The 10,986-nt window shown below is 51.3% G+C and overlaps 1 long non-coding RNA gene across 1 annotated transcript; it reads left to right on the forward strand.

Annotated features, from left to right (window-relative positions):
• The first annotated feature begins 211 nt into the window (after window positions 1-211).
• On the forward strand, window positions 212-6,779 carry LOC140391387 (uncharacterized). The gene is made up of 3 exons (XR_011935036.1): window positions 212-272; window positions 1,101-1,163; window positions 4,841-6,779. It is a non-coding gene; the product is annotated as an uncharacterized lncRNA (long non-coding RNA).
• Window positions 6,780-10,986: the final 4,207 nt, after the last annotated feature.

Genomic DNA, 10,986 nt, shown 5'->3' on the forward strand with positions numbered 1-10,986 from the left:
GGGGGTGTGGATGAGCAAGAGATAACATGAAGGGTTGGGGAAACTGGCACGTACGGGTGAGGGCCAGTGTACAAAGCTGTGTAAATATATCATTTTGCCATGTTTATATCTTGCTCTGCGCGATTTCTCGTTTTTTTTTGTTATGGGGGGGGGTGGTTATTGTTTGTAAGGGAGAAAAATTGTGTTAAAAAACTTTAATAAATATATTCTTTTTTAAAAAGGAATTCGGTTCATCGGAGGTGGAGAATCACAGAGGCCCTGGAGAATACCAGGTCAGACCCGCTAATGATATGCCAATGGCGTTTACTGTACATGCGTTCTGGAACGCATTGGCGTCGCTGTCGAGGCGACGGAGAATTGCGATTTGGCGTGAAATTGACGCCCGCCACCATTTTGGCATCAGAACCAATTCGTCGCCGGATTCGCGCCGCTGCCAATTGCAATTCCCATTGAAGCCACCCACACTGCCTTGATACCCGCAGGCGGGGTGCGCTGCCAGCGGAACCAGAGAATCCCGCCACCAGCAAACGGCCGGAGAATTCCGGCCCAGATTGGCGGCGTATAACTGATATAAAATGCTTTATTATATATTATTTATATATTGGGTTGTTTTCTGTTGTTATTATTACTCGTTTTATTATTATCGACCATGGCGATCATTATTCTTTCAGTTTTCCAATGGATGGGTTTGTTCAAAAAAATGTGTTAGAAAGAGAAACTTGGCCAATTATTCATTTTGTGTTTCTCTCGTAGCTCTACATCACCAAACAGTCACATTTCAGAAACATCTGTGTTTCTATTGTTGAATTAATTACAGCTCAGTGAATGCGATCATTCCGATGCAGCTGTTTAAACTTCCTCAAAGCAAAAACTACCCCACCTTTCGATGAAAATTACCTAACTAGGCCTCAACAAAAAAACACTTTTAAACATAAACTTCAGTTGCCACGGCTTCCATCAGCTGTCCCAACATTTCTGTGACGTCTCACCAGAATATGACAACGATTCTCAACGTGAGCACACGCCAAGGTGAACATGCTTGCACAAGTGGAGGGCATAAGGGCAACATGATGTGACAGTGTATCCTCTATGTCTTCCAGGACCTCATTCTCAGAAGTGGACTGCAGAGAAATGGATGACGGAGCAGGACATTCCTCTGAAATGTGAGAACCTGCATCGGAGAACACAAAGGGCGTCATTCTCCGACCCCCCGCCGGGTCGGAGAATCGCCGGGGGCTGGCGTGAATCCCGCCCCCGCCAGTTGCCGAAGTCTCCGGCACCGGATATTCGGCGGGGGCGGGAATCGGGCTGCGCCGGTTGGCGGGCCCCCCCCCGCTGGATTCTCCGGCCCGGATGGGCCGAAGTCCCGCCGATAAATTGCCTGTTCCGCCGGCGTGGATTAAACCACCTTTTGAACGGCGGGATCAGGCGGTGTGAGTATGCGGGGTGATCTGACCCCGGGGGGTGCCCCCACGGTGACCTGGCCCACGATCGGGGCCCACCGATCCGCGGGCGGGCCTGTGCCGTGGGGGCACTCTTTCCGTTCCGCCTCCGCCACGGTCTCCACCATGGCAGAGGTGGAAGAGACTCCCTCCACTGCGCATGCGTGGGAAACTGTCAGCGGCCGCTGACACTCCCGCGCATGCGCCGCCCCGAGATGTCATTTCCGTGCCAGCTGGCGGGGCAACAAAGGCCGTTTCCGCCAGCTGGCGGGGCGGAAATTCCTCCGGCGCCGGCCTAGCCCCTCAATGTTGGGGCTCGGCCCCCAAAGATGCGGAGCATTCCGCACCTTTGGGGCGGCGCGATGCCCGTCTGATTAGCGCCGTTTTGGGTGCCAGTCGGCGGACATTGCGCCGTTTCGGGAGAATTTCGCCCAAAGAGTTAACTGCACAGACGGTATTCTCCGTTCCCTGTTGGTAAAATCGGGAATCCCGATCGGCTGTAGAATCCCGTATTGACCCAAAAACAGGGGGCAGGATTCTCCAATAATGGGTCTATGTCCCCACTCCAGCGTCAAACAAATCCAGAGTGATTCTCCTGTCTGAAGGGGGCTAGCAGGACCCCGGAGTACTCCTGGCAACTCTGGCTGCCGATACGGGGCCCTGCACTTCCGGTCGGGAGTCCGTGCATGTGCATGGCGGTGGCCTTTGGTGGCCGCCACGTGCGACTCAGACTGTGGACCGGCCCCAAAAATATAGGCCCCCCCCAAGATCGCGCGTCCGCGGAACGGTGGCCCCCAATTGCTAGCCTGGCCGTCCGTGAGGCCGTGAAGGATCCCCCACCAGGGTGGCCGCGGATTGACTCCGCAGTCGCCACTGGCCGTTCCCGACAGACAAAACTTGGTTAGAACCACGCCTTCAGGAACTCGCCCAGTTTTCGCCAGTGAATCGCAGGGGGCGGGGGGGACCGGACAATCGCGTGAGCGGCATCACGCCAGTTTGCGGCGTCAATGCCCATTCTCCGCCCCATGCCGATCGTGATTTTGGCATGGAGACTCGGAGAATCCCGCCCTTGATCGGTGCTGAGCAGCAGACCCATCCCCAATCTCCGGCCCTGCTCCACCGGCCAGAGCAGACTACCCGCCCTGACTGGCAGAACATGCAAACAGCTGATATGCATTTGTTTGAATGCAATTATTGGGCTGGAAGCCCGAATCTACATGCCCCGTTATGTTCTGACACCCAGTACAGGGACTCCATGGAAGGGGTTTAGTGCAGGTATAGACAAATGCTGTCCTGGCGCAATGGACCCCAAGGGGGGGGTCAAGGGGGTTAGCCGTTACTCATCTGCCCCTTTGCCGCTGCCATGCTGCAGAGGGAGGGTCCCCCAAGGGTCCTCGGTGTTGAGTAGGCTCGGCTGTGAGCAAGGAGTTTACTCCAGGACTCTCCCCCTGGATGGGGGTCCCCCCCTTCCAGTCCTGGAAACCTGAAGATCACTTTTGGCGTGGTGATCTCATCTGATGTCCCCTCCATCATTTCCTAATAGCAATGATTATAATCATTCTTGTTCTGATTGACAGCTGCTGGCCATTTCAACTATGGTAAGTACTTTCTGCGGTTAGAAAAGAGGAAGCAAAATCACTGAGCTGCTTTGAAGTGGCCAGCATCTGTCAATCTGTGGGTGGCACGGTAACACAGTGGTTAGCACTGCTGCCTCACAGCACCAGGGACCGGGTTTGATTCTGACCTTGATTGACTGTGTGGAGTTTGCACATTCTTCCCATGTCTGCGTGGGCTTCCTCCGGGTGCACCAGTTTCCTCCCGCAGCCCAAAGGATTTGCAGGTAAGGTGGATTGGCCATGCTAAATTGCCCCTTAGTGGAGAAGGGGTTGCAGGTTAGTGGGATTACAGGGATAGGGCAGGGGCAATGGGCCTAGGTAGGGTTCTGTCAGATGGTCGGTGCAGACTCAATGGGCCAAATAGCTTCCTTCTGCACTTCAGGGGTTCTATGGATAACTAAACAAACCTCCTGGCAGCTTTGTTTAAACCTTTCAGCTGCCAATCAAATGATTTTTAAAGGTACTGCACTGTGGAATTGAATGAACGTTTAGCATTTCAAAGGATCTCTGGGGATTTCAAGGCTTTTCAAGTGTTGTTGGCTTCCTAGGAAGGCTCTGACACTTCAAAAGCAGCAGTTTTAAAACATTGGGCTGAGGGAGTAGATGTGAGGAAAGGGAAAGTCTTCTTGACTTGAATCTTCAATGATCTGTCTGATCTGCTCATCAGTTGTCAGGCAGAGCATTTCAAAGTGAAAAGGCCATTTCAGAGTTTTAACAGGTCAGACCAGGACGATGATGTTGCCTGAGATCACCGTGCCAAGAGTGATCTTCAGGTGCCAGGGCTGGGAGGGACAGTCCAGACGCGGGACCCCCATTCCGGGGGAGAGTCACGGGGTTAATCTCTTACCCACAACCTGAGCCCATCCAACCCCCAGGGCCCTTGAGGAACCCTCCCTCTGAGTTTGGCAGCGGCAGAGGGGCAGATGACCAATGGGCTAATCCTCTTGGTCCACCTCAGAGTCCAGCTGGTCAGGCCAGGGTGTCAGTGCCATGGTTGGATGGAATTGTGCACCACTGGACATGCCAGGGGCAGGGACTGAAGTGGGTGACTGAAGTGGGGGGGGCGGAAGGAAGGGCCTGGGGGGAGGTGGGAGAGTGGCTGAAGCAGGGTTTGGATGGCTGAAGGAGGAGGTTGGTTGAAAGGGGATTGAGGTCACCCTCCTGTGTACATGATGGGGTGGGGTGACCCTGTTATTCCTGTGGTAGGGGGGAGGATGCCCCTCCATGATAAGGGTTGGGGGTGCTCCCCATGCCAGCTTTGTGAGTGGGGGGAGGGGGAGGCATGTTTCTGGATGCTGGGATTGGGGCGCCCGTTCACAATGGCGGCTGGACACCAGTAAATGCTGGGAAATGTAATGTTTGCCACAATGTATTATTTTGCACCGCAAATATCTGAAATTTCCACCTCAGCGGTGCTCCTAGCACCAGCGAGACACCCGATTAGTCTCTGGAATGGAGAATCCCGCCCTTGTTATTAACAATATCACTTCCCATTGTTATGATCCTCATCGACATTAATAACCTGAAAGAACTGAAATTACCAAATGTCCCCAATGGAAGACACAGAGGAACAAGATGTCACCTTTTATACTTTAATAATCAGGCCAAAATCAACAAAACGTAAACATAAATTACCAGGCAAATTGTGTTCAATGGAGCTATAAATCAAACCATAAGTAGCCATGGCAACATCGATGGGTCTCAGATATTTGCTGGCAGTTCTCTTAATACAAATGTCACCACACTCAGTGAGAAAGTCATTCATAATTCTTTCCTCCACAGGAGGAGTTCCACACCTTTTCTTCACGCAGGGTTCGGTTATCCAGTCACCTCCGACAGCAGCTTTCACACATCCAAGTTGCATGGAGACAGTCATCATCAAAAAGAGACATTTCTGCAGAACCTCTTTTGCTCGGCTCATGACAACATTGATGGCAGGGATTTCCCAGAGGGACCTTCATCTGATTACTCAGTCACACCCTGGCGCACTATATGGCCAGTTCTGGTAAAACAACTGAAGGAATGGTGGTCACTTGGTTTCACTTCCCTGCTGCTAAATTCAGCCTTCAGATTTTCATCTTTTTCCCTGTCCCACGTGCACACGGTCCTCAACCTGCCTGTACTGGACCTCATGACTCCTAACTTCAGTTGCAATCTCTGTTCAGGCTTCCTTGGTCAGGCAGGACAGTCTCCTGTTCTCATTGGTGGGACCCAGCAAACCCTGCCATTCCCAGAGAGCCTGGCTGAGAACCTGCAGGGAGGTATCAAAGGAGCGGGTCAGGCTCATGGGGCAGGGCCTGGTGTTACGATGATGGTGGATAAGAAGGGAGGGGGGGGACGAGAGACCGCTGGTTAGGATAGTTACGTGGAACGCGAGGGGATTGGGTGGCCCAATCAAGAGATCAAGAGTGCTGGTGCATCTGAAAGGTTTGAAGGCCGATGTGGCGATGCTGCAGGGGACTCACTTGAGGGTGAAGGACCGGGTGACGCTTAGGAAGGGTTGGGTCAGCCAGGTATTTCATTCAGGATTTGATTTGATTATCACAGAATTCTCGGGCTCCCAACAGCCCCAGATCTAATCTCCACCCCGGCAGGGCTCGAGGGGTAGTGATCCTGGTTAGCAAAAGAGTACGGTTCCAGATGGAGAAAGTGGTTGCAGACCAGGGAGGCAGGTATGTTACAGTGACAGGGGCATTGGAGGGGAGGCTGGTGGCGCTGGTAAGCGTGTATGGTCCCAACTGGAATGATGTAGGATTTGTGAAGGTGTGTGGGGCCATCCCCGACTTGGATTCACGCAAATTGATAGTGGGTGGAGACTGGAACCTGTTGCAGGAGCCGAGATTGGACAGGTCATGGCCGCGCTCACTTGTCCCTTCAGGGGGGTGAAGGCATTGGCTGGACTGATGGCGGATATGGGAAATTTAAAGATAAGTTGGCGCCGCTGATGGTGGGGATGTTTGAGAAGGTGATAAGGAAGGGGGTGTAGCCACAGACTTTGGGGCAGGCGTCGATCTCCCTGTTGCACAAGAAGGATAAGGGTCCGACAGAATGTGGGTCATAAAGGCCCATATTACTTTTGAATGTGGACGCAAAGGTGTTGCCAAAGGTATTGGCGGGTAGATTGGAGGAGTGCCTCCCGAAGGTGATAGGGGAAGATCGGACAGGATTTGTGAAGGGGAGACAGCTTTTTTCGAACATTAGGAGGGTATTGAACGTGGTTATGATGCCGGGGAGGGGAGGGAGACAGGTGGTTGTGGCATTGGATGCCGAGAAGGCATTTGACCGAGTAGAGTGGCGGTATTTGATCGCAGTTCTGGGGCGGTTTGTGATTGGGCCACGATTTGTAGATTGGGTAAGGCTGCTGTACAGGGAGCCAAGGGCGGGTGTCCGCACGAATAACATGAATTCAGGATATTTTGCTCTGAACCATGGGTCAAGGCAGGGACGTTGGATGTAATAATCCTCCCTGTTGTTCGTGCTTGCGATTGAGCAGTTGGCCATCACATCTTTTATCTCCTGCTCCGCTATCGGCACATCCAATATTTCCCTATCGCATTGAGGCATTTGGAGGTGTGGAAAGGGATTGTACATGGGGGGACGGGGGTGTAGAGCATAGGGTATCTTTGTAAGCGGATGACTTGCTGTTGTATGCATCGGAAACGAGTGGGTCGATGGGGAGCATATTGGAGCTGCTTCGAGTATTTGGGTCTTTTTCAGGATATAAACTTAATTTAGAGAAAAGTGAATACTTAGTGGTGTCTTGGCCAAGGGTGGGGGCATGGGTCGGGGGGGGGGGGCTACCATTCCGTAGGGCGGAGACTCACTTCAGATATCTTGAGGTGCAGGTGGCACGGGATTGTGGGAGGGGGCTCCATAGGTATAACATTACTAGTTTGGTGGGGAGAGTGAAAGCAGATCTGATATGGTGGGATGGTCTCCGTCTGTCACTGGCAGGTCAGGTACAGGCAATTAAAATCGTGTTGCCGCGATATTTGTTTATTTTTCAGTGCCTGCCGATCTTCCTGCCAACGGCATTTTTGAGAGAGGTTGAAAAGATGATTACCTCATTATATGGAAGGAAGGTGGCTAGGATTAGGAAGGTGCTGTTGCAGAGAGGACAACAGTCAGGGGGGTTGGGTCTTCCGAATTTACTGTATTATTACTGGGCAGCGAACGCAGAGAAGGTGAGGAGCTGTGTTAGAGGGGGGTTAGAATGAAGGGGAGTCTGTGCAGGGGGGTTGGGGCTGAGGGCGTTGGCCTCTCCCGATGGGCCCAGGGAAATACTCAGGGAGTCCGGTAGTAGTGGCGACGTTGAAAATCTGGAGGCAGTTGCGCCAGCACATTCGACTGGGGGGCAGGGTCAAGAGAAATGCCGATTCGGGGGAATCACAAATTTGAGCCAGGGAAGTGGGATGGAGTTTTCGGAGATGGGAGGTGAAGGGAATTAGGGCACAAAATAATTTGTTTCTGGATGGCCGGTTTGCGGGAATAAAAGAGCTGGAGGCGAAATATGTGTGGGGGCAGGGGAAATGTTTAGGTATATGCAAACAAAGAACAAAGAACAAAGAAATGTACAGCACAGGAACAGGCCCTTCGGCCCTCCAAGCCCGTCCCGACCATGCTGCCCGACTAAACTACAATCTTCTACACTTCCTGGGTCCGTATCCTTCTATTCCCATCCTGTTCATATATTTGTCAAGATGCCCCTTAAATGTCACTATCGTCCCTGCTTCCACCACCTCCTCCGGTAGCGAGTTCCAGGCACCCACTACCCTCTGCGTAAAAAACTTGCCTCGTACATCTACTCTAAACCTTGCCCCTCTCACCTTAAACCTATGCCCCCTAGTAATTGACCCCTCTACCCTGGGGAAAAGCCTCTGACTATACACTCTGTCTATGCCCCTCATAATTTTGTATACCTCTATCAGGTCTCCCCTCAACCTCCTTCGTTCCAGTGAGAACAAACCGAGTTTATTCAACCGCTCCTCATAGCTAATGCCCTCCATACCAGGCAACATTCTGGTAAATCTCTTCTGCACCCTCTCTAAAGCCTCCACATCCTTCTGGTAGTGTGGCGACCAGAATTGAACACTATACTCCAAGTGTGGCCTAACTAAGGTTCTATACAGCTGCAACATGACTTGCCAATTCTTATACTCAATGCCCCGGCCAATGAAGGCAAGCATGCCGTATGCCTTCTTGACTACCTTCTCCACCTGTGTTGCCCCTTTCAATGACCTGTGGACCTGTACTCCTAGATCTCTTTGACTTTCAATACTCTTGAGGGTTCTACCATTCACTGTATATTCCCTACCTGCATTAGACCTTCCAAAATGCATTACCTCACATTTGTCCGGATTAAACTCCATCTGCCATCTCTCCGCCCAAGTCTCCAGACAATCTAAATCCTGCTGTATCCTCCGACAGTCCTCATCGCTATCCGCAATTCCACCAACCTTTGTGTCGTCTGCAAACTTACTAATCAGACCAGTTACATTTTCCTCCAAATCATTTATATATACTACAAAGAGCAAAGGTCCCAGCACTGATCCCTGTGGAACACCACTGGTCACAGCCCTCCAATTAGAAAAGCATCCCTCCATTGCTACTCTCTGCCTTCTATGGCCTAGCCAGTTCTGTATCCACCTTGCCAGCTCACCCCTGATCCCATGTGACTTCACCTTTTGTACTAGTCTACCATGAGGGACCTTGTCAAAGGCCTGACTGAAGTCCATATAGACCACATCTACTGCCCTACCTGCATCAATCATCTTAGTGACCTCCTCGAAAAACTCTATCAAGTTAGTGAGACACGACCTTCCCTTCACAAAACCGTGCTGCCTCTCACTAATACGTCCATTTACTTCCAAATGGGAGTAGATCCTGTCTCGAAGAATTCTCTCCAGTAATTTCCCTACCACTGAAGTAAGGCTCACCGGCCTGTAGTTCCCGGGATTATCCTTGCTACCCTTCTTAAACAGAGGAACAACATTGGCTATTCTCCAGTCCTCTGGGACATCCCCTGAAGACAGCGAGGATCCAAAGATTTCTGTCAAGGCCTCAGCAATTTCCTCTCCAGCCTCCTTCAGTATTCTGGGGTAGATCCCATCAGGCCCTGGGGACTTATCTACCTTAATATTTTTTAAGACACCCAACACCTCGTCTTTTTGGATCACAATGTGACCCAGGCTATCTACACCCCCTTCTCCAGACTCAATATCTACCAATTCCTTCTCTTTGGTGAATACTGATGCAAAGTATTCATTTAGTACCTCGCCCATTTCCTCTGGCTCCACACATAGATTCCCTTGCCTATCCTTCAGTGGGCCAACCCTTTCCCTGGCTACCCTCTTGCTTTTTATGTACGTGTAAAAAGCCTTGGGATTTTCCTTAACCCTATTTGCCAATGACTTTTCGTGACCCCTTCTCGCCCTCCTGACTCCTTGCTTAAGTTCTTTCCTACTTTCCTTATATTCCACGCAGGCTTCGTCTGTTCCCAGCCTTTTAGCCCTGACAAATGCCTCCTTTTTCTTTTTGACGAGGCCTACAATATCACTCGTCATCCAAGGTTCCCGAAAATTGCCGTATTTATCTTTCTTCCTCACAGGAACATGCCGGTCCTGTATTCCTTTCAACTGCCACTTGAAAGCCTCCCACATGTCAGATGTTGATTTGCCCTCAAACATCCGCCCCCAATCTATGTTCTTCAGTTCCCGCCTAATATTGTTATGATTAGCCTTCCCCCAATTTAGCACATTCACCCTCGGACCACTCTTATCCTTGTCCACCAGTACTTTAAAACTTACTGAATTGTGGTCACTGTTGCCGAAATGCTCCCCTACTGAAACATCTACCACCTGGCCGGGCTCATTCCCCAATACCAGGTCCAGTACCGTCCCTTCCCTAGTTGGACTGTCTACATATTGTTTTAAGAAGCCCTCCTGGATGCTCCTTACAAACTCCGCCCCGTCTAAGCCCCTGGCACTAAGTGAGTCCCAGTCAATATTGGGGAAGTTGAAGTCTCCCATCACCACAACCCTGTTGTTTTTACTCTTTTCCAAAATCTGTCTACCTATCTGCTCCTCTATCTCCCGCTGGCTGTTGGGAGGCCTGTAGTATACCCCCAACATTGTGACTGCACCCTTCTTATTCCTGATCTCTACCCATATAGCCTCATTGCCCTCTGAGGTGTCCTCTAGCAGTACAGCTGTGATATTCTCCCGAACAAGTAGCGCAACTCCGCCTCCCCTTTTACATCCCCCTCTATCCCGCCTGAAACATCTAAATCCTGGAACGTTTAGCTGCCAATCCTGCCCTTCCCTCAACCAGGTCTCTGTAATGGCAACAACAACATAGTTCCAAGTACTAATCCAAGCTCTAAGTTCATCTGCCTTACCCGTAATGCTCCTTGCATTAAAACATATGCACTTCAGGCCACCAGACCCGCTGTGTTCAGCAACTTCTCCCTGTCTGCTCTGCCTCAGAGCCCCACTGTCCCTATTCCCTAGTTCTCCCTCAATGCTCTCACCTTCTGACCTATTGCTCCCGTGCCCACCCCCCTGCCATACTAGTTTAAACCCTCCCGTAATGCAGGTCCAAGATTTTGCTAAGAAGGAGATACAGAGCTTTCCAGTGGCGCCGGCCTCCACACTGTTGGAGGAGGTTCTGACAACAGAGGGAGGGGAGACGGGGGTGGTGTCAGCGATTTATGGGATGATTCTGGAAGAGAAGGCTCCGCTGGAGGGGATAAAGACAAGGTGGGAGGAGGAGTTGGGAGAGGGCATGGAGGAGGGGTTGTGGTGTGAGGTGCTCCAGAGGGTGAATGCCTCAACTTCGTGTGTGAGGTTGGAGCTGATAAGGCTGAGGGTGGTGTATAGGGCACACCTGACAAAGGCGACTGTGTATGTTGTTGATGACTATGTATGGGT

The sequence above is a fragment of the Scyliorhinus torazame genome, chromosome 15 (genome assembly GCF_047496885.1).
Source record: "Scyliorhinus torazame isolate Kashiwa2021f chromosome 15, sScyTor2.1, whole genome shotgun sequence".
Taxonomy (NCBI): Eukaryota; Metazoa; Chordata; class Chondrichthyes; order Carcharhiniformes; family Scyliorhinidae; genus Scyliorhinus; species Scyliorhinus torazame.